Here is a 26937-nt window from a genome sequence, read left to right on the forward strand (position 1 = left end):
AGTGTAATTTGGAGGGAGTTGTACTGGGAGGGGGAATTTGGGGGGGTGATGATTTGAGCTAAGATGGGAAATTTGAGAGGAAAGAGGATGTGTGCTAGGAGAGGTGATTGTTTTGGCCAGGATTTGAGTGTGGAAATTTTGCTGGAAAGGGTAATTTTGGTAATTTGGTATATGTGCTGGAAAGGGTAATTTGGAGGGAGTTGTGCTAGGAGGAGGGATTTGTTCTAGGAGGGGGGGTGGGTTGGAAGGGGGAATTTGGGGGGAGATTATTTGTGCTAGGAGAGGTGATTGCTTTGGGCAGGGGGATTTGTGCTAGGGGTGGGGAATTGGGGGGAGGGGGGGGGGGATTTTAGGAAAGAGGGGGATCTGTCCTAGGAGGGAGGATGGGGGGATTTTTGCAGGGGGTGTGGGGGCATTTTGGTTAAGGAACGATTTAGGGGGGCGATCTGTTTTGAGGGGGGAATTGTGCTACAATGGGTAAATTGGGGGGATTTGTGCTAGAAGGGGGATTTGGAGGGGGAAGGGGAATTGTGCTGGAAAGGGTAATTTGGAGGGAGTTGTTCTACAAGGAGGGATTGGGAGGGAATTTATGCTAAGGGGGGAGATTTGGGGAGAGGATTTGTGCAAGGATGGGAAATTAGAGGGGAAAGCGTATGTTTTCTTGTTTTTGGCAGGGAGATTTCTGCTAGAAGTTGAGATTTGGGTGCCAAAGATTTGTACTGGGAGGGGGATTTGGACTGGAAGGAGGGGGAGTTTTTTTGGGGGGTGCATTTGTGCTGAGACGTGATGCTTACCCATTGAAGGTGGGCAGCAGTTTTGGCAGTGGGCAGCAGTCATCTTTGCCCTAGGTGCTAGATGACCTTGTCCCGGCATTGCCCACACTGCACACAAGGCACTCAGAAGATCTCCTCCCCACACAGCACATAGCTGGGATTAGGTTCCCTTACAAACACAGCCTCAATCTGCACAGTGTGTAGCTAGCTGCTATGTTGCTGTTCTGACCAGTATTGGCAACTTTCTGTAAATTTGCAGACCGCTCATAAATTTCAACCCATTTACGGACAATGGCTGCCCGTAAAGAATATGGCTGCGGCCAACATTGGAACTGCGCATGTGCAGTTCCAAAGCCTGCTGGGCTTGGACAACCTCGTACAAGCTCGGCCATTTTTGGCTGGGCGGGCACATCCATAGTGAGTCAGTGACGTAAAGGCACTGCCTGGCGCCATTTCTGTATGAACGGCACTTGGTCTCAGCAGCACATCAGCGGGCATGTCGCTTGACCTGGAGACCGGATCGCGGCCCGCAATATGCATCATGGCTGGAGCCTGTGGGGGCTCCCACCTGGCGCCACTGTACGCATGGGCACATAAAGTCCCAGAGACCGGACCCCTGCACCATCCATTCATGGCTGCTGGAGGCACGCCACCGTGAGCATAGCCACACTGAGTCCTTAAGACCGGACTCGGCAACATCCATCTATTCATCCATGGCTGCTATCTATGTGATATCCACACTTGAGGACTGAGGAGGCACAGCAGTTACCAGACAAGAGCTGCAGTGCCTGTTGAGATTTTGGAGTATCGCAGATGTCCACAAACTCTGGATATCTCCTGTATCATGTCTGCATCCTCTAACCACCTCCTGTATCCTGTCCGCATCCTCTTATCACCTCCTGTATCCTGTCCACGCCCTCTAACCATCTCCTGTATCCTGTCCACACCCTCTAACCATCTCCTGTATCCTGTCCACACCCTCTAACCATCTCCTGTATCCTGTCCACACCCTCTAACCATCTCCTGTATCCTGTCCACACCCTCTAACCATCTCCTGTATCCTGTCCGCATCCTTCAACCAACTCCTAAATCCTGTCTGCAGCCTCTAACCACCTCCTGTATCATGTCCACAGCCTCTAACCCCCTCTTGTATCCTATCCGCATCCTCTAACCACCTCCTGTATACTGTCCACACCCTCTAATCACCTAATTTACCATGTCCACAGCCTCTAACCACCTCCTGTATCATGTCCACCGTCTTGAACTATTTCTTGTATCATGTCTGCAATCTCTGAATATCTCCTTGTATCATTCCTGCAGCCTTTAACCATCTCTTGTATCATGTCCGCAATCTCTGACCATCTCTTGTCTTGTATCATGTCTGCAGTCTCTGAGGGGGAGCCTGGAGAGGAGTCAAGAGTGAGAGCACCACCGGGATGGGGGTCACGGAAGGAGTCAGACATGTGCGGATTGTAGAAAGGAGACTATAGGATAAAACCAGAGGACCGTCTGACTGAGCCCTGCACTGTGCACCTGAGAGGAGGTCAGTGACGGTGCCACCAGGCCAGTCTGAGGGGTCACTGATGTAAGGGGGGGTGAATACAATAATGTAGGGGGGCACTGGTATGAAGGTTCCTCCTTATATCAGTAACCCCCCTCCCCCTTACCTTAATGTATTCACTCTGCAGTAGGTGGTCTCTGGTCACCAGAGTCCCCCCCACATCAGAGTTCCCTACGTTCCCCTTTACATCAGAGTCTGCAGGATCCTCCTTACAGTGCAAGGGGTAACTCTGCAGACCCTGATGTAAAGGGGAACTCTGATGTAAAAGGGAACGACTCTGATATAAGGTGGCAACACTGGTTCTGACCTGTGAAAATCCCATATTGGAGCAGCAGCAGTAGCCAGCTACACACTGTGCAGATCGAAGCTGTATCGGTAAGGGAATCAGATCTCAGCTTTGTGCTGTGTGGGGAGGATGATCTGCTGAGTGCCCTGCCAGCAGTGACCCTGTCCTTTTCTCTCTTGGCCACGGTCTTCTGCACTTCTGACCCCTGTACATTACCCTTTTAACCCCCTTTTCTCTGCCCTGCTGACCCCTGTACACTGCCCTGCTGCTCCTCTTTTCCCTGTCCTTGTGACCCCTGTCCTCCGCCCTGCTGACCCCATGTCCTCTGCCCTAATAACCCTGTTCTCTGCCCTGCTGACCCCTGTCATCTGCTATGCTGACCCCTATAATCCACCCTACTGACCATCTGCACATTGCCCTACTGACTTTTGTACACTCCCCTGCTAGCCTCCTGTCCTCTGACCTGCTGACCCTTATTCTCTGTCTTACTGAACCCCTGTACACTGCCCTACTGACTCTTGTAAACTCCCTTGCTGACCCACTGCACACTGCCCTGCTGCCCCCAGTCCTCTGCCCTAACCCCTGTAACTGCCCTACAAGCTCCTGACCCTATCGCATGCCCTGCTGACTCCCTGTACAGTGTCTTACAGACTTTTTATACACTACCCTGAATACCTCACACCCTTTGCCCCCTGACATTTTTTACTTCACTTCTATATCAGACATGCTAGATCCAGCCCATGCTACAATATATAGTAAACTGACCTTGCATTTTAGTGCAAGGTCCACTTTAAAGTACATCTAAATTTAGTGTTGCGGGTGAGGTGCAATTATAACCTCCTTCGGAGGTGGCACAATTAGGAGCTAATTTTATAGCCAAAAATGCAGATTTTTAGCATGTGTGTGTAAAAAATGAAACAAAATTCGCCCGAGCGGAAGTAGTTAAAGTCTTTCTAAAAGTCTGTTTAAAACTACCCTGTCCACAGGATGAAAATGCTACAATGATTTTACTACAGAATGAACATCGTTGTCAACCTCTAACAAGTCAAATTATCAATCCTGCTGTCAGGATTAAAGGGTAAATTCACTTTAAAATAAATAAATGCAGGTAAAAAAAAATCATTTTTTTTTTTGTTTTTTTGGAGCCTGTAAAGCATTGCACTAACGATCAGCAGATTGCAGGTGTTATGCAGGTGATCTGTCAGTGTATCTGTGTGCCCAGACATCCCGTACGGGCAAGCAGATATATTGATAGGAAGATCAATGAATTACCACGGCGCCATAGTAATAAGAACTACAAGCCAACCTCCGAAAAGGATGATGGGACAGAGCTCTCTGTATGAATGACGCGGCTGTGCAGATGCTGATTTCAAAAACTGACAGCTAGTATGGGGAACTTCTCCACGTACTGCTCTCTCGGGGGGGGGGGATCGGGCAGCGGCTGCAGTATTGCGAACATGTTACATGTTCCACCCTAAAAACGGATGATACATATAACCTGTTCCCAAAAGGTGAACTTATCCTTTAAGGGTAATCTGTTACTGGTAGACTCCGAAAAACGGCTGTTTTAATGGTGGTGACAGGCTGCATCGTCTATGTCATTTATACTTTTACTCATAGTTCCACTTTAGTCTCAAATCCAAAAAACATAGTATTTTCCTAGAAAATATGCATTTCATCATTGATTTTAAAATTCGGGCAACATTTCTTACAAGTCAATGAGTTTTCCTGTTAGCAGTAATCTACTACTAAAGTTAATCTACACATTATACACATCTTATGTATTGGTGTAGTTGCATTTTTCACTTTATAGTTTACAGATTGTAAATCAAAAAGTCTGAAATAGCACAAAATTGTATTGATTTAAATCCCCTGCTCTAGTATAATGTACGGTATGTATCTTTGAATATAATTCCATTTATCTATTACAAGAATGATCATTGAGCAGCTTGGGGTACACAACAACCCAATCATTAAACTCTCCATAAAGCAGACTGCAATGACACCTCTACATATAATTTTAAAGATAACAACTCTGCCATGGAATCAATAGTTGTGGACTTAAAAATGTACAGGCAGTACAGAATGTGTGTATCATTTTCTGCTTCTTATTAATTGATTGTAAATTCCAAAGATTACTCACCACTGCGATGGGACTGTTCTGTCTCCTTCAGCCAGGTAAAGTATCATGTGACAGCTCACTAAGGAAGATATTAGACACCAGGGCACAGAACACTTCACTTATGTAACACTATGTGCATCTGCTCTGCTCTGTTTAAAATAAAGAAAGGTGGAACTATGATTACTATATGTATTAGTTATTTATCAACTTGTGCTTATTTTTCCTATTCACCAAACAGGTCCTTGAAACAACCAATGACTCTATTGTGTCAGTATAATGCCGTGTACACACGGGCGGACTTTTCGGCATCAAAGGTCCGACGATCTTTCTGACGGATTTTCGACGGGCTTTTGAAGGACTTTCGACGGACTTTCGAATGAACGGACTTGGCTACACATGATCACACAAGTCCGACGGATTCGTACGTGATGACTTACGACCGGACTAAAATAAGGAAGTTCATAGCCAGTAGCCAATAGCTGCCCTAGGGTCGGTTTTTCTTCTGTCGGACTAGCATACAGACGAGCGGATTTCTCGATAGGAACTGGGTCCGACGGAGTTCCAGTGGAAAGATTTGAAACATGTTCCAAATCTAAAGTCCGTCTGATTTTCAACCGAAAAAGTCCACTGAAGGTCCGATGTCCGGATTCGTTCTGTTGGACCAGTCTGGTCAAAAAGTCCGCCCGTGTGTACACGGCATTACTGTATGCTGGTTCAGATGAACTAAACATTATCATTTTTTATTATTCAGTTCTCATGTGCTTCAGGAGGCTGAATGAGTTGTTAGCTTCTTAAGGTGTAAGCTCACCTTCAGCATCATTTTCCAAAAATCCCCCTATGCAATTCCATATCCTCTAAACAGTACTGTATATACTAGGGGTGACCGATAGAGTTTTTTTCAATGCCGATACCGATACTGATTTTACGGCCACCTTTTAGGCCGATGTCAGGTGGTGATATTCTGTACATCACTGTCTCCTGCCAACCAGATGCAGCATGTCACCTGCCACTGTCACCTGCCACCCAGATGCAGCATGTCACTTGCCGCTGTCATCTGCCACCCAGATACAGTGCATCACTTGCCACCAGATGCAGCTTGCCACTGTCTCCTGCCACCCAGATGCAGCATGTTACTTGCCACTGTCTCCTGCCACCCAGATGCAGCGTGTTACTTGCCACTGTCTCCTGCCACCCAGATGCAGCGTGTTACTTGCCACTGTCTCCTGCCACCCAGATGCAACGCGTCACTTGCCACTGTCTCCTGCGACCCAGATGCAACGTGTCACTTGCCACTGTCTCCTGCCACCCAGATGCAGCGTGTCACTTGCCACTGTCTCCTGCCACCCAGATGCAGCGTGTCACTTGCCACTGGTACCTGCCACCCAGATGCAGCGTGTCACTTGCCACTGTCTCCTGCCACCCAGATACAGCGTGTCACTTGCCACTGTCACCTGCCACCCAGATGCAGCATGTCACTTGCCACCAAATGCAGCGTGTCACTTGCCACTGTCTCCTGCCACCCAGATGCAGCATGTCACTTGCCACCGTCTCCTGCCACCCATATGCAGCTTGTCACTGTCACCTTCCACCCAGATGCAGCATGTCACTTGCCACTGTCACCTGCCACCCATATGCAGCTTCTCACTACTTACACTATTTCTGGCAGCCTCTCCCCAGCGGTGTCCAAGTGGGTAAACTTCCACATGAGGGTGGGCAGGCGATGAGAGATGATGTAACTATCTCTCTGCAGCTCTGTCAAGAGCAGCCTTCACAACCCTGCTGCAGGTGCGGACCAGCGGTGATGCGAGGCGGGCAGTGAGAGATGTCATCTCTCTGTTGCCCGCTGCACCACTGACAGAGTTTGGCAGAGACTATAGCGAGTACTGCACAAGGACAGGGGGAGAAGGTCTGACCAATTTCAGTACATTTCTGACTGATACTCATTATTTGAAAAATATGAATATCGGCCTCCAATAGTTGGCCGCTCTGATAATCGGTTGACCCCTATTATACACCAGTGAGCCCCTTATTTTAAATGCTGCAACTGTGGAAGGCCACTCCACAAAAAAACGCTCTCAATATCGGGGTTGCCAACCCCCATGATTTGTTTAGCTGACAAAAGAGGAAAAATTTACTACCATAGCACATTTTCTGCTGACAATTTAAAGTATGATAGAAACCCCTCCATAAAATTAAATCAAGGACTATTTATTAAACAGTATAACTGTAGCGTGGGTATTTTTTGCCTTCTAATACCATATATGCTAAATCAATAGACAATATTATAAATTGGTATTTGGCTCCCTCAAGTGGTATACTTATGAATAGACTTGTTATTTCACAAAAAGCCTATACAGGGAGTGACTGAATTATTTGTGAAAGGCTCACCTACCCATCATGCTCACTCACTTTCCCGTGAACACTGAGTGACTGAACTGCATGCTGGGTAGGTAATAAAAGGCCCGGCGCGGCCATTTTCTCTTTCTTCTGGATGTGTGGCCTGTGAGGAGGAGGTTCCAGAGAGCGTGGCCTATATCCTGCGGAGCGGAGCAAGACACGGACTCTGCTTTATCCCAGTGTGTTGGAGAGACAGTGTGACCAGATCGGGAAGGATCTAGAGACATCTGTCGAAGCCATTAGAGGGTCCCGGTTGTCTTGTGTAACGGATGGCGTGGCCGCATCAGACAGACTGAGACCTTGCGGAGCGGAGGCATCCAACAGTTCTAGGCCTGGTGTGGTGGGAGGGCTGTTTCCCAACGTTCATTAACGCACGTTACACACTCAGACTCATACCACAGTGTTGCTGAGACCTGCAGTTCCACAGAGGGGTCTCATACAAATAGACTGAGTACAAGCAGGCCTCAAGCCTACATTTCACTGAGAACTAATACTGTGTGGTTCAGAGACAATTACATTGGAGGCAGTTATAAGTACATCACACAACAAGAACAGTTTCAATCATCAATTATATTACTTTTTATTTGCTTGTGGAACACTTGGATATAAAGCACTACAGTATAATAGCTAGCAGAAGACAGAAGATCAAAGACTACAATTTTCATTGCAAGGCCTTGTGTTCAGTCACAGTGACGGAGGACTGCATCATAAAGCAGGGGGAGCTCTTTAGCAATTGTATTGTGCTGATAACTTTGCATTACTGTGTTTAATAGCAGCGTGCTGGAAGTGGGAAGGTGCCCAGTGTCGAGGCGTTGTTACACTGAGCACTGGTCCCACTTGGAGACACGCATGGAGGGGTTACTCAAGGAAGTTTTATATTGTTAACAAATTGTGAATACTTATCGCAGTCACATTACGTTTGTGTGGCAGTGCAGTTATTGTAACTACTGTTTTACCAGCCTCAGTAAAATCATATTCTGGTTAATTGCAATTGGTGTGAAGTGTTGTCCATTACCCTACAGGTGGAGCAACGGATACCCAGGTAAAGGTACATCATTGGTACATTGTTATTGTGGGGTAGTCCTTTCTTATTTAGCTTCACAATAAAACTGTTCCACAGCTGTGTCAAGTGGGTTAAGCCAATTTATTGGGTTGGAATAGCAGAGTACAGGCCCGATCAAATATCAGCAGCTCCTTCGGGGGTCAGTGCTATATGTGGGGGCTCGTCCAGGATTTCTGTTACTCTGCAATCAAGCCCACCCTCTTGGCACCAGTATTGACCCCATCACCGTGGTCCAGTGGTGCGAAGCAGAAGGCACCCGCTCAGAAGCGAGTGTGGCAATTGAGCTTCCTGGTGAAGCCTGGGAGGGAGAACATGTCAGGCAAATTGTAAAGACACTGTCCCCAGACAGGGAGGCATGGGTGATTGCCATCAGACCAGATCCTGAGACTTCTCGCACTTATGCACTGTAATGCCCTGTACACACGATCGGACATTGATCGGACATTCTGACAACAAAATCCATGGATTTTTTCTGACGGATGTTGGCTCAAACTTGTCTTGCATACACATGGTTGCACAAAGTTGTCGGAAAATCCGATCGTTCTGAACACGGTGACATAAAACACGTATGTCGGGACTATAAACGGGGCAGTAGCCAATAGCTTTGGTCTCTCTTAATTTATTCTGAGCATGCATGGCACTTTGTGCGTCGGATTTGTGTACACACAATTTAACCGATCGGATTTTGTTGTCGGAAAATTTTATAACCTGCTCTCAAACTTTGTGTGTCGGAAATTCCAATGGAAAAAGTCCGATGGAGCCCACACACGATTGGAATTTCCGACAACACAATCTGATCGCACTTTTTTCGTCGAAAAATCCGACCATGTGTACAGGGCATTAGAGTGGAGAAAGGGAATACCTGAAAGCTTCAAAAGTGCCAAAAGTGTACAACTGGGCAATAAAATAAAGTTTTACATAGTACACCCGAAAGTTTCAGATGAGGGTCCCATCAGCACTATTCAGGTAGAGCCAGCTAGAGGAACAGTTCCCTCCCCGACACCCCTGGCCATGATCGGGCAAGAGCTCCTCACAGCTTTGGGGGATTTTGTGTCAAAGTATCAGAAGAGCAGCCCAGTATGTGTGGAGGCTGGGTACAGGAAGTTGAGGATTTTCTCAGGAAAACAGCCTGTGCTGGATGGAGAAGAAGAATTTGATGTATGGATAGAGCAAGCCATGCAGGCTCTGGAAGAGTGGGATATTCCAGAAGCCCAAAAGAAGCAATGCATCAGTGAGAGCCTGCGAGGAGCTGCCGCTGAGGCTGTCAGAAACTTGAGATTCAGGGTGCAGAGGGAGGAGCCGGATGTGGGCGTCTAGCTGGACCTGCTGCTAATCCCGGGATGCTGGGCGTCTCTCCCTCTAGCTCCGGCGAACGGCTGAGAGCAGCTTCACCCCCCCTGTAGCTCTCCCACCCCCCGCTCTGGACCCTGATACCCTGCACCTCTAATCCCCGTATGCATCTCGGACACGGGTCCTCGTAGCGACAGTGAAGGTACCTCGGGGCATGGTCAAGCACGTCTGAGAGCGAGTGAGGAGGTCGGTTGTCCAGGCGACGGTGTGTCACGCTGACTCGAACAGCCGACAGGTGCACGGAGATCCCCCGGAAGAAAGTCTGTGCTTGTATTGAAAAGGAAAAAAAAAAAAAAAAACTGGGTAAGATCGTGCAACAGCGGCTGAGGGGGTAAGTGTCCCACTTTGATTATAACATGCTGGACTCCCTTCCCCAGTAAGGGTCCCAGAAAGAAAGCAAAACTTGCGGAATGATTACTTGTATTACCTGCTCCTGTGCATATTACATTGCCAAAGAGAACCTGGACCGGGACTCATGTTAAAGAAGTAGGACTGTTCCTAGTTAAAAGGTTCCCTCTCTGATGGTTTTTCCATATAACTATGCACTATTTTTTTTTTTTTTTGAGTCTGTTTGAAATAAGAGCACTTCCATAGCGCTGATATACTGGGTGGGTGCAAGCTAGGAGAGCCCACTGGGTCCCTGTGCGAGAAATACCTGACCCAAAGAGGCCCTGGAGTCTAGAAAGGATTAACCCCTCGGTTGACCGAGCAGAACACCTGAGAGGACCGGTTATACACAATACAGGTAACACCAGTAGGACATTTAGCACCGTTCCTCGGGGCCACGCAGCGCAAGCAGCATAATGAGGGGGAGAGGAGGGAAGGGGGCCACAGCCAACGCGGCCAACAGTAACAGAACAAGCGTAAGCCCGGGCGCTATTAGGAAATATATGGTCCAAGACGGTAGTAAGGGGAGTCAGGGGAAGGCGGGTGGGTCCAAATTCAAAACCCCTGAACCCCCATCCAAAATAAGCACACGAAGACAACTGACGGAGATGGACTCCCACACCGTAGGGACGGAGACAACAGAAGAGGCATCAATGGACCTCCAGCAAGACAAACAACTACCAACAAAGAGTGAGATGGCAGAAATGTTTGCAAGATTAGAAACATCAATTAAAGGAGAAATCGAAACAATTCGTCAAGATATGGGCCATACACTAAAAAGAGTGGAAGAGCTGGAAGCAACAATTGACGTACAGGGAATGGTGATAAAAAACCTCAAACAGCAGATAGAAGAAATCCAGAAAGAACAAAGAAATCTACGGTACAAATTGGAAGACCAGGAGAACTGTAATAGGAGGAAAAACCTGCGGATAAGAGGCCTGCCCGAGATGGAAGGGGGTAAGGAGAATCTACAAGAAAAAATCGACCAAATCTTTGGAGACCGATTAGATCCAACTGATAACAGACCGAAGATCAAATTGGAGAGAGCCCATAGGATAAGAAAGCCGGCTGAGATTAGTGGGGACGCCCCACGGGATGTAATTATTAGATTTCACAACTTTCACAACGAGGTAAAGCAAGAACTTAATAGAATATCACTAAGACAATTGTCCTGGGGGAGGGGGGAGAATAAACATTTACAAAATGGTTGTATTGCCAAGAATAACTTACAAAATGCAAATGTTGCCAGTGGCGCTCCCGCAAGCCTACCTTAGAAAACTGCACTCGATTTTTTTAAGATTCATTTGGAGAGAAAGAATGCCCCGACTAAAATTTACACAATTGATAAAAGCCAAAGGTAAGGGGGATGGGGAGCACCAGATGTTCGTAAATATTATGAAGCCATAGCTCTTGCCAGAGTAATAGACAGGGCGAAAGATAAAGCAGATAAACACTGGGTAAAAATGGAGAAGGATATTAGCGACACTAAGTTGAATAAAATAATTTGGATCCCACCACACTTAAGGAAACTAAGTACTGAAACGCACGAGATCACTAGACATGCACTAAAAATATGGGACACTGTCCACAAAAGGGAGCACTGGGGATAAAATTCTCCTCTAATGCCACTTAAGGACTCAGACTATTTTTCACCAGGGATAGGGGAGTGGTTTGGGGGGTGGCTACTGGACGAGAACATACAGTTAAAAGACGTAATGCATCAGAATAAAATATGTACATATCAAGAGTTAAAGGTAAAAAAAAGCCTACTGGTTATAAATACTTGGCGGTACAACCAATTGAGTCGGTTCATAAGAGCCCTTCCACAACCAATTAGATCAAGGGAGAATCTACGCCCATTGGAGAAAATGTGTATGGATAAAGATAAGAAGGGGGGGGTTCTCTCAGACTTATAAAATGTTAATAGGCTTGGGGAGCATAGAAGCCCCGTTGTTTATGCAGAAATGGGAGAAGGAGCTAGGAAGGAAGCTCACAGGCCCAGAGGGGTCATTGATCCTAAGCAGAGTATCGGCCACGTCAGTAAACTGCAAAATCCTGGAGTTAAACTTCAAATGTCTGGCCAGGATGTACCTGACCCTGGATCGCTTGAATAAATTTCAAAATGGATCACCACAATACTGTTGGAAGGGGTGTAAGTAAACAGGATTAATGGCCCACATCTGGTGGCTATGCCCGACAATCAAAATATTTTGGAGTGAAGTGAGGGGATTTATTAAAGACATAACGGGAATATGGGGGGGAATATGTAAAGGTAAATGTGAAATTTAAATACCACCTAGATAAGCTTTGAGGTGTACAACAATGGAATTATTAAAACCACGATGATGTGAAGAAAGAATGGGACAAATTTTGAATTCTCGACAACTGAAAAATGACTCCCAGAGAAATTATCTTGCTGAGTGGAAAAAAAAAGAAAAAAAAAAAAAGAAACTTGAGATTCAGTAGTACCACCTGTACAGCCTACGATTACTTGGCTATGTTAATAGAGAAGGCAGCTGATCTAATCTATCAATTTGAACATACCCTCCAACGTCAAGGGGAACGCCTTTCTGAATACATCAGACGACTAAATAAGATGCTATATCAGATTGTGTTAAAGAAAGGGATGATGCCCTATGCCATAGATTAAGCCAGAATACAGAAAATCCTCAAGGGGGCTCTACGCTCTGATCCGGTCTGGCTTCATTTGAAAACCTCTGTGGATGTTATGTCCCTAAAATACCCTGACCTTATCAGAGTAGTGAGAGGTGAAGAGGACATGTTAAATGATCAGCAAGTAACTGTTCGTCCAGCCCCTACATCTTTAGTTGAAATCAGGTATGCAAGAACAGCGGAGCAAGACTCTGAAAAAGCCACCTTGAAATCTCAAATGGTGCAAGTAATGGAGATGTTGACCTTGTTAATGGCGAAGGTCTCAGAGACAACCTCAGGGGGAGAGACCGAGGCAAAAGTACCCCAGATCACATCCACTACCTCAAGCCGAATGTTGATGAGCGATGGAGTTTGCTTCAATTGTGGAGGAACTGGACACTATCGTCGGGTGTGCCCAAGCCCAGTGAAGCCTGAGGCACGACGCCAAAAGCCGGCGGAAAACTTCAGAGGGCCCCGGTGAAGGAGTCAACCGGGTGCCCTGTTGCATTAGCTAACTCCAAAAAGTACAATGACATGAAGGGACCATGACAGGGGTCAAATCCCCCAGAGAAGACCCCCGTTATTACTGCCAAAGGGGACCCGAGCCTCTGCACGAAAGGAGTGCAGATCAAAGCCACTAAACATGTCAAGCCTATCACCTCTTCTAAATTACCTCCAAGGTTAGTGGGATCTTCCCCCGATGTCCCTATTCAAGTGGAAGGAATTTACACCAAGGGTCTCCTGGATACTGGGGCCCAAGTGACTCTCCTCTACAGGAACTTCTATGACAAGCACCTTTAACACTTGCCATTACAGAAGCTAGAAGAACTGCAGATATGGGGCATTGGTATTTAGAGCTTCCCTTACGATGGCTACATACCAATCAAGCTGACTTTCAACACCTCTGTAGCAGGGGAGGCAGAGACCTTTGACATTCTAGCAGTGGTCTGCCCCCGCCCTCCAGGTGCTGGTAAAAGTTCCCTCATCATTGGAACCAATACCGACCTGGTCAGGAGACTGTTGACACCTCTTGTTCACCACAAGGCACTTCAGCCACATGTGTACACCCTATGCTGGAACAATTGTACCAGAACTTAGTGCAAACACAGAAGGCCCCACAGGAAGGAGTGGGCAAGATCTGGCGCTTAGACCGGAGTGAGAAAGTGTTACAACCGAGTGAAGTAGTTTAAGTAGTAAAAGCCTCTGTTAAGCTGAGCTGGAAGCAAACAGGCCCTTTTATCGTCCTTGAGACAGACCGACAGAAGGAAGATAAGGGACTGGAAATAATCCCAGAAGTATTGTCGACCAAGGGACTTCAGAGAAGTCGAGGGAAGGTTTCAGTCAGTGTCCGAAACACAACCACCTCACCTGTGAAGATGCCAGCCAGAGTGTTGCTGGGGCAGGTGAATCAGGCAACCCCAGTCTCACCGTGTGGTATCGTGGAAGGACAAGAGGGAGAGATTCCCATGGAGGAGTTCTTATATAAAATAAGTTGCCCTAAGAAAAATGCAATAGAATTGTAATAACTCCTAAAAAGGAATTATAAGTGAAACAAACTCAAATTAAAAACAAGCCCATAAATCTACAAATATATATATGAAATATAGCATACGAATGCACAAATTAAATGTGACAGAACAACATATGCAGTAAATCAAATAAATTAGATGAGTGGAAAAAAAATATATACAGTCAGGTCCATAAATATTGTGACATCGACACAATTCTAATCTTTTTGGCTCTATACACCACCACAATGGATTTGAAATGAAACGAACAAGATGTGCTTTAACTGCAGACTTTCAGCTTTAATTTGAGGGTATTTACATCCAAATCAGGTGAACGGTGTAGGAATTACAACAGTTTGTATATGTGCCTCCCACTTTTTAAGGGACCAAAAGTAATGGGACAATTGGCTGCTCAGCTTTTCCATGGTCAGGTGTGTGTTATTCCCTCATTATCCCATTTACAAGGAGCAGATAAAAGGTCTAGAGTTCATTTCACGTGTGCTATTTGCATTTGGAATCTGTTGCTGTCAACTCTCAATATGAGATCCAAAGAGCTGTCACTATCAGTGAAGCAAGCCATCATTAGGCAGAAAAAACAAAACAAACCCATCAGAGAGATAGCAAAAACATTAGGTGTGGCCAAATCAACTGTTTGGCACATCCTTAAAAAGAAAGAATGCAACGGTGAGCTCAGCAACACCAAAAGACCCGGAAGACCATGGAAAACAACTGTGGTGGATGACCAAAGAATTCTTTCCCTGGTGAAGAAAACACCCTTCACAACAGTTGGCTAGATCAAGAACACTCTCCAGGAGGTAGGTATATGTGTGTCAACATCAACAATCAAGAGATTGACTTAAAAGTCAGAATCAAAGAACATGTGCAAAACATAATAAATAAGTTCCCGAAACATAATGTTTCGAGACATTTTGCCGAGGTCCACAATAGTAACCCAGCCGAAATTACGTTCTGGGGCATAGAACGTTACCACAAGGCATGGAGAGGTAGTCATAAAATTCGTAATCTTAGCCAAAAGGAATCTCAGTGGATATACAAAATGAATACCTTAGCACCTAATGGGTTAAATATAGACTTTGACCTAAACTGCTTCATCAGTGATTATTAATGTATTGTTTTATTATCTGATTTTATCACTGTAAACCTTGTGCCAATTTTCCGGGACACTTCATCATTTTTTAAATTAATATTTTTATTGTAAGCTGTTTTAACATTATTTTTAACCTTTTTTAATAATTGAGTAGCAATCCCCACAATAGAATTTGAATTTGTATTTTTCCTAAATATTAGATGTTCATAATATAGAATTGAGATTTCCTCCCATCTAATCTTAAAAGGAATGATTGAGGATTGCAATTTAATTCCTAACCACATGATGGCAGCACTTGAAACAAATCCGATTTACATTATATAATTAATTTAATTTATTATGATTTTATATTAATTTTCTATCATCCACTTTTTTATTATCCATGTAGGAAATAATATACGATCACTTACCTCTTTTGCACTGCGAGACACTTTATTACGGCCTGTAGGTATATGTATAATTACATAGTATCTTTATTGATTCACCACAAGATGGCAGTATGTCCACGTACTAGTACATTGCACATACTTAAGCTCATATATTTACAATATACTTGCACTTTTTAATCACCTTTTGATTACATATGAATCACTGCCTTAATATCTATTAACTTTAAACCTGCACAGTATGTTAACATTTCAGCATTTCGATAGAACAGTACTCTCTGACGCTATTAGACCATTTAGACTACACAAACATGGCGTCGAAACAATTTCCGGCTACTGACTATAAATCCACGGAGGTCTCGACCAATCAGAATCCCTGATGAAGTCACGAGGTCACGTGACGCAACGCGTAGGATCCCGTTAGCCATCGCATACGATACCACACACTGCTCTAACCCAGAAGCGCTATCAGTGTGAACCGGAAGTTTTGCACCGGGTGACGGCGTCCCGCTGCCATCTTTGTCTGTCACCACCGCACACTGTACCCACAGTGTGTATGTTTTTTACCCACCGTTTTGGAAAGTTATTTTATTATTCTATTGATGCAATAAAACCATCTTTTTAACGAACTACACCATTGGAAGCCCTCGTGTTCCTTCTCTTTTTCCTTATTTGGTTGGATTGGAGTCCATGATCCTGAATCACTCCAGACCAGAAGTGACTAGAGTATCCACTCACCAGGAACCACCACCAGGGGACACCCTCCTACTTCTCCCAGGCCATCACCTGTATCTACATTAAGGCTTTATCTTAAGCCCCTTAAGGTAAGGGCAATGGGAGACCTTTTTTAAGGGAAGGAAGCTATCTCACTATTGATTATATATGGAAGTTTATCAACCAGCTGATCTTTCACCTAATTGTCCAACTGGAAATTAGAAACCTGCACTTTTCACCATTATTGGACACTTTTTACTTTTTATTTATTATTTATTAGTTGCACACCATTCATGTGATTTATCAGTTATTATTTATTTTCATTTCATGTGTTTGCGCAAAATCCTATTTTACACAGTTTATTTTGATGGTGATTCAGTGAGCATTTTGCAACACCACTCTTATGTTTTTATACACTTTGGATTACTTTATATTTATATTTAGTAGCGCAGAGGTCCCATTACATATTATTTCAATCAAGAGAAGACTTCACCAGAGTGAATACAGAGGGTTCACCACAAGATGTAAACCATTGGTGAGCCTCAAAAACAGGAAGGCCAGATTAGAGTTTGCCAAACAACATCTAAAAAAGCCTTCACCGTTCTGGAACAACATCCTATAGACAGATGAGACCAAGATCAACTTGTACCAGAGTGATGGGAAGAGAAGAGTATGGAGAAGGAAAGGAACTGCTCATGATCCAAAGCATACCACCTCATCAGTGAAGCATGGTGATGGTAGTGTCATGGCGTGGGCATGTATAGCTGCTAATGGAACTGGTTCTCTTGTATTTATTGATGATGTGACTGCTGACAAAAGCAGCAGGATGAGTTCTGAAGTGTTTCGGGCAATATTATCTGCTCATATTCAGCAAAATGCTTCAGAACTCATTGGACGGCACTTCACAGTGCAGATGGACAATGACCCGAAGCATACTGCGAAAGCAACCAAAGACTTTTTTAAGGGAAAGAAGTGGAATGTTATGCAATGGCCAAGTCAACCACCTGACCTGAATCCGATTGAGCATGCATTTCACTTGCTGAAGACAAAACTGAAGGGAAATGCCCCAAGAACAAGCAGGAACTGAAGACAGTTGCAGTAGAGGCCTGGCAGAGCATTACCAGGGATGAAACCCAGCATCTGGTGATGTCTATGCATTCCAGACTTCAGGCTGTAATTGACTGCAAAGGATTTGCAACCAAGTATTAAAAAGTGAAAGTTTGATGGATGATTGTAAATCTGTCCCATTACTTTTGGTCCCTTAAAAAGTGGGAGGCACATATACAAACTGTTGTAATTCCTACACCGTTCACCTGATTTGGACGTAAATACCCTCAAATTAAAGCTGAAAGTCTGCAGTTAAAGCACATCTTGTTCGTTTGATTTCAAATCCATTGTGGTGGTGTATAGAGCCAAAAAGATTAGAATCGTTTCGATGTCCCAATATTTATGGACCTGACTGTATATATATATATATATATATATATATATATATATATATAAATGTCCATATACACCAATGGTGCATCAATGAAAACAAAACGAACCAATGTCCTTAGTGAAACACATACACAGCATTGATAGGTGTGTGGAGAGATGGGTGTATTTGAACGGTAAGAATCGCTACAGGTGAGATTCAAAAGTCCCCATCTCCACTTCCCCAGATCACGGGTGGTGGAGAGACGATTTCTCAACCTGGAGGCAAGACTCTATATGTAGGAACCCTTACCAGAGCTGGTGGACCCCCTCAAGAGCAGGGTCATACAGTCAGACAGATTAAGCCCTCTGTGGGGGACTGGTGGGTCCTCTGGTGCCTCCGGTCTCTTGATTGCCTCGGGTAGTAGGTAGAGGTGATTCACAGGAATGCGGAGTTTAGCCCGTTACAGGAATGCTCTTGCTCTGAAAAGAGACACATTCAGGCTCGAAGCCACGAGTGAGAGAGCAAAAAGGGGACTCTGATCGTGTAGTAGGTTAAACAAAAACGCTTTATTAATAATAAACGAGCAGAAACCCGCAGAGTGACATTTACAGACAAGTAATAACTAAAAACAAAACACCCGCGTGCCGGAGTTACATGTGGCGTGATGGTGTCAGCACAAAGCACCTTTGAAGAACCAAAAGGAAGGTTGATTTAGACTCAGATAAACCTGGAAAACCAAAAGAGTGGCCCAGGAAGAAGAAAGAGTCTATCCAAGAACAGTGGACTCCTCAATGTGAAGAGACTTTCAGACAGCTGAAGTGGAGCCTTACCACTGCTCCGGTCTTGGCCTATGCAGACCCTACCAGGCCCTACGAACTGCATGTGGATGCCAGCCGAGACGGGCTGGGCGAAGTGCTTTACCAAGAACATGATGGGCACTTAAGGCCCATTGCTAATGTGAGCCGAAGTCTAGCACCTGCTAAGAGGAATTATCCCACCCACAAACATGAATTTCTGGCCTTGAAGTGGGCTGTGGTAGACAAATTAAAAGACTATCTATACGGGGCAGACTTCGCGATCAAGACGGACAACAACCCCCTCACATATTTGCTCACCACAGCGAAGCTGGATGCCACAGGCCATAGGTGATTGGCCGCCCTCTCAGGATTTACCCTCAGTCTAAAATACCGACCAGGAGTTGGGAACCGAGATGCAGATGCACTGTTGAGAAGGCCCCACTGTTCCCAGGATCACTCAGAAGAGTGGATCCAGCTTACACCTGAAGGAGTAAAGGCCCTCTGTGAAGGGGCAGAACAACAAGCAAAGGGTGGAGCCAGAGCCGAGGAAGTGGGAGTGTCTGCTGTGGGAGTACCTAAATGCTATTGTAAGGTCACTCAAGTTGGAGATGAAAGACTGCCAAAGCTTTCAAAAAAGGACCTTCGCAGCGACCAACAGGAAGATCCCCCCTGTAGCCTGGCACTGAAGGCCTTGGAGAGCCAACACCCATCTACTTCCCAAGAGCACTCAGAAAGAAGCTCGTCTGTTACATAAAGAGTGGGATCGGTTGCAGCTGCAACAAGGGGTGGTCTACCGAAGGGTCCCCTCTGAAGATCCTGAAGAGAAGTGGCAGTTGTTTCTGCCAGAGAAACACAGAGAGAAGGTGTTGATCGCCCTGCATGATCACCATGGCCATCTGGGATCAGAAAGGACTCTTCGGCTAGTAAGGGACAGGTTCTATTGGACTTGCATGAGGACTGAAGTGGAGAGCTACTGTCACTCTTGCCTCTGGTGCATACAAAGGAAGACCTTACCCCAGCAAACCGCCTCAATGGGCCATTTAGAGAGTCAAGGGCCAATGGATCTGGTCTGCATAGACTTGCTATGCTTGGAATCTGACTTGAGTGGACAGGGAAACATCTTAGTAGTCACTGATCACTTCACCTGCTATGCTCAGGCGTTCCCTACCAAAGATCAGCAAGCATATACAGTGGCGAAGATTTTAGTGAAAAAGTTCTTCATCCACTATGGCTTACCTCAACGGATCCACTCAGATCAAGGAAGAGACTTTGAGAGTGTTCTCATCAGACGACTGTTGGATCTGCTAGGCATTCAGAAGTCCAGGACTACTCCTTACCACCCACAAGGAGACCCTCAACCAGAGAGGTTTAATTGAACTCTTCTTAACATGTTGGGGACTCTGGCCTCTGAACAAAAACAACATTGAAGTAAGCACATCACCGCCTTGGTACACACCTACAATAGCACCGTGAGTGATGCTACAGGGTATTCACCCTACCGTCTGATGTTCGGACAAGAAGCCCGACTACCAGTGGATTTGGCCTTTGGAAATTCTTTAGACCATATCTCAGAGACCTCTCACCGTGGGTATGTAGACAGATTGCGGAGGAGTCTGAAGACCACATATTAAAAGGCTCAAGCCATGTCCAACATCAGAGGAAGTAGAAACAAGAAGAACTTCGATCTCAAGGTACGGATCCAGGATCTACAACCTGGTGACCGAGTCTTGTTACGAAATCTGGGCATACCAAGAAGACACAAGCTGGCTGATCGGTGGAAGTCACAGCCATACATCGTATGCAAACAACTCCCAGGGCTGCCAGTATATCAGATTAGACCGGAAGGGAGCACGGGACCATTAAAAACTTGGCATCTGAACCACCTTTTACCTCTCACAGAAGCAGTCAGAATAACTCCACGGCAGGAATTACCATCTGCATCTACTACTCAGCAAGGACCTCGGCCAGTAACTAGGTCCCAGCCTGGGTCTCTTGCTACAAACAATCAAGATAGTGAGGAAAAGCAACTGGAAATAGACTGGTTGTGGTAACCACATACACCTGAGCCCGCTCCCTTGTTTCACAGAGGCGGATAAAAGATCCCTTCGACCAGAGGCCCCCTAGTTTGTACCCCAAGATAGATTAACAGAAAATCTGGAGTCGTCTCAAACTCCTTTACTGGAAACAGATTCTATAGACTTTCCTGCTGGTGTTGAATCTGAAGTACAGGAAATTGAAGTGAGTGAACAGGAGGATGAAGGACTTGAAGAGAATGCCAGTTTGCCTGAGACACCAAAAGAACAGAGAAAGAAGAGGGTAATTCACCCGCCAAAAAGACTAACTTACGACACCTTGGGTGAATGCTCTGAAGGGATCCAATTCACTGCCAAAAGAAATTCTGAAATGCCTGGTCCCTTTACTGTTGAGTCAGAAAGGGACGACAACCCCATCCCACCCCTTGACACATCTGTACCAGACACCATGGTGTCAGCTGTGGGTACACAGAACAGTCTCCCATCACACGATAATTGGTGGGAGGCTCTTCTGTCAAGCTTGTGTTATAAGATGAATTATTTGAGTTTAAACTCTGGTTGTGAAAATGCAACTTGCTTGTTATCATACTAACCTGTTTTTCTCTGTGTGTAAATGATATTATGTAACAGGCAAAAATGTGTAATAGAGCCTGGATTTTTGAATATCTTTGGAAACCAAAGACTCAAAGCAGGGGGAGTATGTAGTGTGGGTATTTTTGCTTTCTAATACCATATATGCTAAATCAATAGACAATGTTATAAATTGGTATTTGGCTCCCTCCAGTGGTATACTTATAAATAGACTTGTTATTTCACAAAAAGCCTATACAGGAAGTGACTGAATTATTTGACTTTGTGAAAGGCTCACCTACCCATCATGCTCACTCACCTTCCCATGAACACTGAGTGACTGAACTGCATGCTGGGTAGGTAATAGAAAGCCCGGCACGGCCATTTTCTCTTTCTTCTGGACATGTGGCCTGCCTGCAAGGATCTGTGAGGAGGTTCCAGAGAGCGCGGCCTATATCTTGCGAAGCAAGCCACGGACTCTGCTTTATCCCAGTGTGCTGGAGAGACAGTGTGACCGGATTGGGAAGGATCTAGAAACATTTGTCAGAGCCATTATAGGGTCCCGGTAGTCTTGTGTAACGGAGCAGTGTGACGGCGTGGCCGCATCAGACAGACTGAGACCTTGCGGAGCGGAGGCATCCAATAGTTCTAGGCCTGGTGTGGTGAGAGGGCTGTTGCCCAACGTTCATTAATGCATGTTACACACTCAGACTCATACCACAGTGTTGCTGAGATCTGCAGTTCCGCAGAGGGGTCTCATGCAAATAGACTGAGTACAAGCAGGCCTCAAGCCTACATTTCACTGAGAACTAATACTGTGTGGTTCAGAGACAATTACATCAGAGGCGGTTATAAGTACATCACACAACAATAAGAGTTTCAATCATCAGTTATATTACTTTTTATTTGCTTGTGGAACACTTGGATATAAAGCACTGCAGTATAATAGCTAGCAGAAGACAGAAGATCAAAGACTACAATTTTCATTGCAAGGCCTTGTGTTCAGTCACAGTGACAGAGAAGCTCTTTAGCAATTGTATTGTGCTGTGTTGATAACTTTGCATTACTGTGTTTTAATAGCAGTGTGCTGGAAGTGGGAAGATGCCCAGTGTCGAGGCGTTGTCACACTGAGCACTAGTCCCACTTGGAGACATGCATGCAGGGGTTACCCAAGGAAGTTTTATATTGTTAACAAATTGTGAATACTTATCGCACTGTCACATTACGTTTGTGTGGCAGTGCAGTTATTGTAACTACTGTTTTTACCAGCCTCAGTAAAATCATATTCTGGTTCATTGCAATTGGTGTGAAGTGTTGTCCATTGTCCATTACCCTACAGGTGGAGCAACGGATACCCAGGTAAAGGTACATCATTGGTACATTGTTATTGTGAGGTAGTCCTTTGTTATTTAGCTTCACACTAAAACTGTTCCACAGCTGTGTCAAGTGGGTTGAGCCAATTTATTGGGGGTGGAATAGCAGAGTACAGGCCCGATCAAATATCAGCAGCTCCTTCGGGGGTCAGTGCTACATAACGAATATGTAACACTGACAATTCCTATAAAGAAGCGGGGAGAGAGAAAAGCAGGAAGAGAGAGAGAAGCGTGGAGAGTGAAGCGGAGAGGGAGAGAGAGAAGCGGGGAGAGTGGCAGCAGGGCCGGAACTAGAGGGGGAGGGCATGTGCGGCATTGAGAGGGGCGCCGCGGCAGAAAGCCCTCTTCTCCTCCTCTCCCACCCTGCCAGCATTCAGCTGCTGCAGGAGGAAAATACAGGGATCAATTCCAGTATGCCGCCCTAACTGTCACTCCTGTCCATACCCCTTCTTTAGCTGTCTGACCCCATACTCCTCTGGTCCCCTTGCCCCTGTACTCTTCTGGTCCCTTCACAGCACACTCCCCTCCTCTTCTCCCGCTGGCTGGCTGTGCAGTAAGTGGGCGGGCTTAATAAAGCCATAATCCTCAGCATTGAGAAGTTCAGCAGGATCGTTAAGACGGCCACAAAATTGTTGCAACATAACCCTCCTCGGCACTCATTCTCCTGGTCTTCCCTTCCCCCTGGCCATGGGCGCAGAGGCTCCAGACACTGTTGCTCTCCTCCATTAGACAGATTGATAGCGCTGCTATCTATTAAAAGCTGTGACACGGGAGTGGGGGGCGGGGTCAAGTCCAGTTGTCTGTGTCAATGGACACAGCAGCTGAACTCGCCAGAGAGCCCGTACGGGTGTCCCCAGGTAAAGCCGCTATCCGTCGGGGCATCCGATGAAGAGGAGGAGCTTGAAGCAGCGGCGGGGGACACCAGAAGAAGAGAATCAGGGTTGCTCTGTGCAAAACCATTGCACAGAGCAGGTAACTATAACATGTTTGTTATTTTTATAAAATAAAAAATCTAAGCTTTACAATCACTTTAAGCTGGACTATGGTATGAAAAGATCTTCGGTTAGTTCCTGTTCAATCTGCACCCTGACCTGTACAGGGCTGGTGCTAGACTATTTTGCATCCTAGGCAAAACTAGCTACTTGTACCCCCCCCCCCCCCCCCGAAAATAAAACTAAAACTAAAGAAAAACGTTTTTCAAATACATTCAAAATTTAGATATTTATATTTTTATATATTTATTTATAAATTATCGTTGTATGAATATATGGGTTTTTAAAGTATTTGGGCTGAGAATGTTTGGTGCTGTAGTGCCACGATATTCAGGGCCTGCCTCCAGGATCCACTTATAAGGCTCCAATTGTCCCCTTTTATTGCCCCCCTTCCCCCAATATACAATTTCGCTCTTCACCTGCTCTGGGACATAAAATAAATAGCAATTAGACTCAAAATCAGTTTACTGCAGCAGATCAGACAGCGATTGTGATTGGGTGCCAGAGGTTACAGCATATCATTACTGCTCCCTGACTGGATACAACACATCATTTCTGCTTGCTAATTTGCTGCTAGAGTTTACTGCACATCATTACTGTTCTGTCCAGTTGAGTGCAGGCGAGGAATAGGAAGGGGTCATCCCCAAACTGTTACCACAAAGTTGGGAGCATGAAATTGTCCAAAATGTCTTGATATACTGACGCCTTAAGAGTTCTCTTCACTGGAACTAAGGGGACCAGCCCAAATTATAACAAACAACCCCACTCCATGATCTCCCCTCTACCAAATAATTGGAGGGGTGGCCCAATATTTATGGCAATATAGTGTGGATGAGCGAGTTTGGGGTGAAGGAACATGACTGGCCTGCACAGAGTCCTGACCTCAACCCGATAGAACACCTTTGGGATGAATTAGAGCAGAGACTGTGAGCCAGGCTTTCTAGTCCCCATCAATGCCTGACCTCAAAAATGTGCTTTTGGAAGAATGGTCAAATGTTCCCATAGACACACTCCTAAACATTGTGGACAGGCTTCTCAGAAGAGTTGAAGCTGTTATAGCTGCAAAGGCTGGGCCAACTCAATATTGAACCCTACAGACTAAGACTGGGATGCCATTAAAATTCATTTGTGTGAAAAGGCAGGTGTCCCAATACTTTTGGTAATATAGTGTATTTTTTTGTTAAACAAAATCCCTATAAGCGTATATTGATTCGGGCAAAAGTCCAAAAAATCAAACATTAAAGCCTCGTACACGCGATCGGATTGTTGGCCAACAAAACCGTGGACTTTTGTCCAAAGGGTGTTGGCCCAAACTTGTCTTGCATACACACGGCCACACAATTGTTGCCCAACAATCACGAATGTAGTGACGTACTACACGTTTTTCAGCTCTTTAGAGCCACCCTTTGGGCTCCTTCTGCTAATTTTGTGTTAGTAGAAGTTTGAGTGTTGATTCGCGCTTTTCATTTCGCGCTTTTCAGTTCGTTTCTGAACGGTCATTCGTCAACCAGCCATGTTGCGGAATTGGAGGAGATAACGTGTTTTTTTATTATTGGCCTTGGAGTTATTGCTTTCACATTATTTTTTTGGTTGAACAATAATGATTTGATTTGATATATTTTCTATATTTTTGGATGCACAGAATGCACTTTTTGGTTAAGTTCTATTGGCAGATAGCTTGTCTAATTTTATTTGTTTTCTTTTTTTAATGCACAATAAAAAATTGTGTAGAATAATACTATGCTATGTGTTTTACTTCAAATGACAGTTTGGAGTAGGCAGTTACATTTAAAAAATACAATGTAAAATTGACAAGGGACACCAACATAGTTGTATCTTTGATCTTAAAAACTACGGGATAATGGTGTTGTGGTAACTTGCCCCCCAAAAAAAGAATAATATTCTTGATATCACTAGAAAAAAAAAGCCTTTGAAAATTAGTTTGCAATAAGTATCCATCAGTATCGCCAGCAAAGCAGCTTCATTATTATCCCATTAAAGAAGAAGAGAATTGTGCGCTGCATTTCGAGATTTCATAATTTGCTGCGTCACGAATGTTAATTCTCCATTACGAACACTAGTTTACAGGACCAACTGCTTCTGGCTCGTCCTTGCTTCCGAGCATGCGTGTTTGTACTTTGGACTTTTGTCTGATGGACTTGTGTACACACGATCAGAAAATCCAACAATAGACATTTGTCCACGGAAAATTTTAAAACCTGCTATCCAACATTTGTCCGCGGAAAATCCAACAACAATTGGAGCGTACAAACGGTCGGATTTTCTGCCAACAGCCTGTCATCACACATTTCCCATCGGAAAATCTGATTGTGTGTACGAGGCTTAACTGACATTTTTGTCACTTTTTTGGTGACCAGTGACACTAATATAGTGATCAGTGCTAAAAATATACACTGACTGGGAAGGGGTTAACATGAGGGACAGTCAAAGGGTTAACTATGTGCCTAGCCTATGTTTTTGTACAGTGTAGGAGGTGCTTTAACTAGGTGAAGACATAGATCCTTGTCCCTGCTCTGCAGGAACACAGGATCCACGCCTTCCCTACTGACAGAACGGCATTCTGCCTCTTTTATGAATGATCAGTGGGTGCCAGAGGACATAGAGTCCACGGTACCCTCTGATTGGCTCTCACTGTGTACTAACACATTGGGCCCGCTACCCGAAAGAGCAGTATCCCGTGTATATACATGATATGGTGCAAAGGTGCCACCCTGTAGCAGTAAAATTGCTATAGGGCGGACCTTAAATGGTTAAAAATCTGTGAAAAATCTGACTAAAATTTCTAATCAGACTAAAAAGCCACACCCAATATGTGGCATAATTTAGCCACACCCACTGTGTCCCGTGGTGCGCTATGCACATCACAGGTCACCAGGGGTGTTGCTAGGTCTACAAAAGATCTGGGGCTAGAGCCCATAGCAGCAGTCACCAACCTTTTTGCAGGCCCGTGGGGGGGCACGCCGGTGGTAAGCCATAGTTCGCGGGCAATGGCTGGTGTTGGCCCTTCAATCATCATGGCACCATTACACAATGCAAAACTATATGTATACAAAACTGAAAACATTTCACAAAGTAAATAGTTATCACCAGGGCTTTTTTTCAGGGGGAACACAGTTCCAACACCTCCAGCATGTAATGGCAATTGGTGTGCTGGAGGGTCTATTGATGTTGGCTGCTGGGGAATCTATTGTCACTGTCGGATCTATTTTTGTGTGAGGGTCCATTGTTGCTGGTGGGGATCTATTGTTGCTGGGGGGTCCTTATTGCTGGTAGGGATCTACTGTTGAGGGAGCGATCTATTGATGCTGGCTGCTGGGAGATCTGTTGTTGCTGGGGGTTATAATGTTGCTGGGGTGGATTTTTTCTTGCTGGGGGTGGTATTTTATTGTGGGCAGCCTATTGATGCTGTGTGTGTGTGTGTTGC

General features: G+C 45.2%; 1 protein-coding gene across 2 annotated transcripts in view; it reads right to left on the reverse strand.

Annotated features, from left to right (window-relative positions):
• Positions 1 to 4911, reverse strand: part of LOC141114481 (lysosomal alpha-glucosidase-like) — a 321841-nt gene extending 316930 nt beyond the window's left edge. Inside the window, exon 1 of one of the 2 annotated variants that reach the window (XM_073608186.1) lies at positions 4764 to 4911. The gene's annotated coding sequence lies outside the window, so the exon portion shown is untranslated. The remainder of the gene's footprint in view (positions 1 to 4763) is intronic. The other variant, XM_073608187.1, reaches the window with a different exon arrangement.
• Between the last annotated feature and the right edge of the window lie 22026 nt (positions 4912 to 26937).

Source organism: Aquarana catesbeiana, linkage group LG12 (assembly GCF_042186555.1).
Source record: "Aquarana catesbeiana isolate 2022-GZ linkage group LG12, ASM4218655v1, whole genome shotgun sequence".
In the NCBI taxonomy this organism is placed as follows: domain Eukaryota; kingdom Metazoa; phylum Chordata; class Amphibia; order Anura; family Ranidae; genus Aquarana; species Aquarana catesbeiana.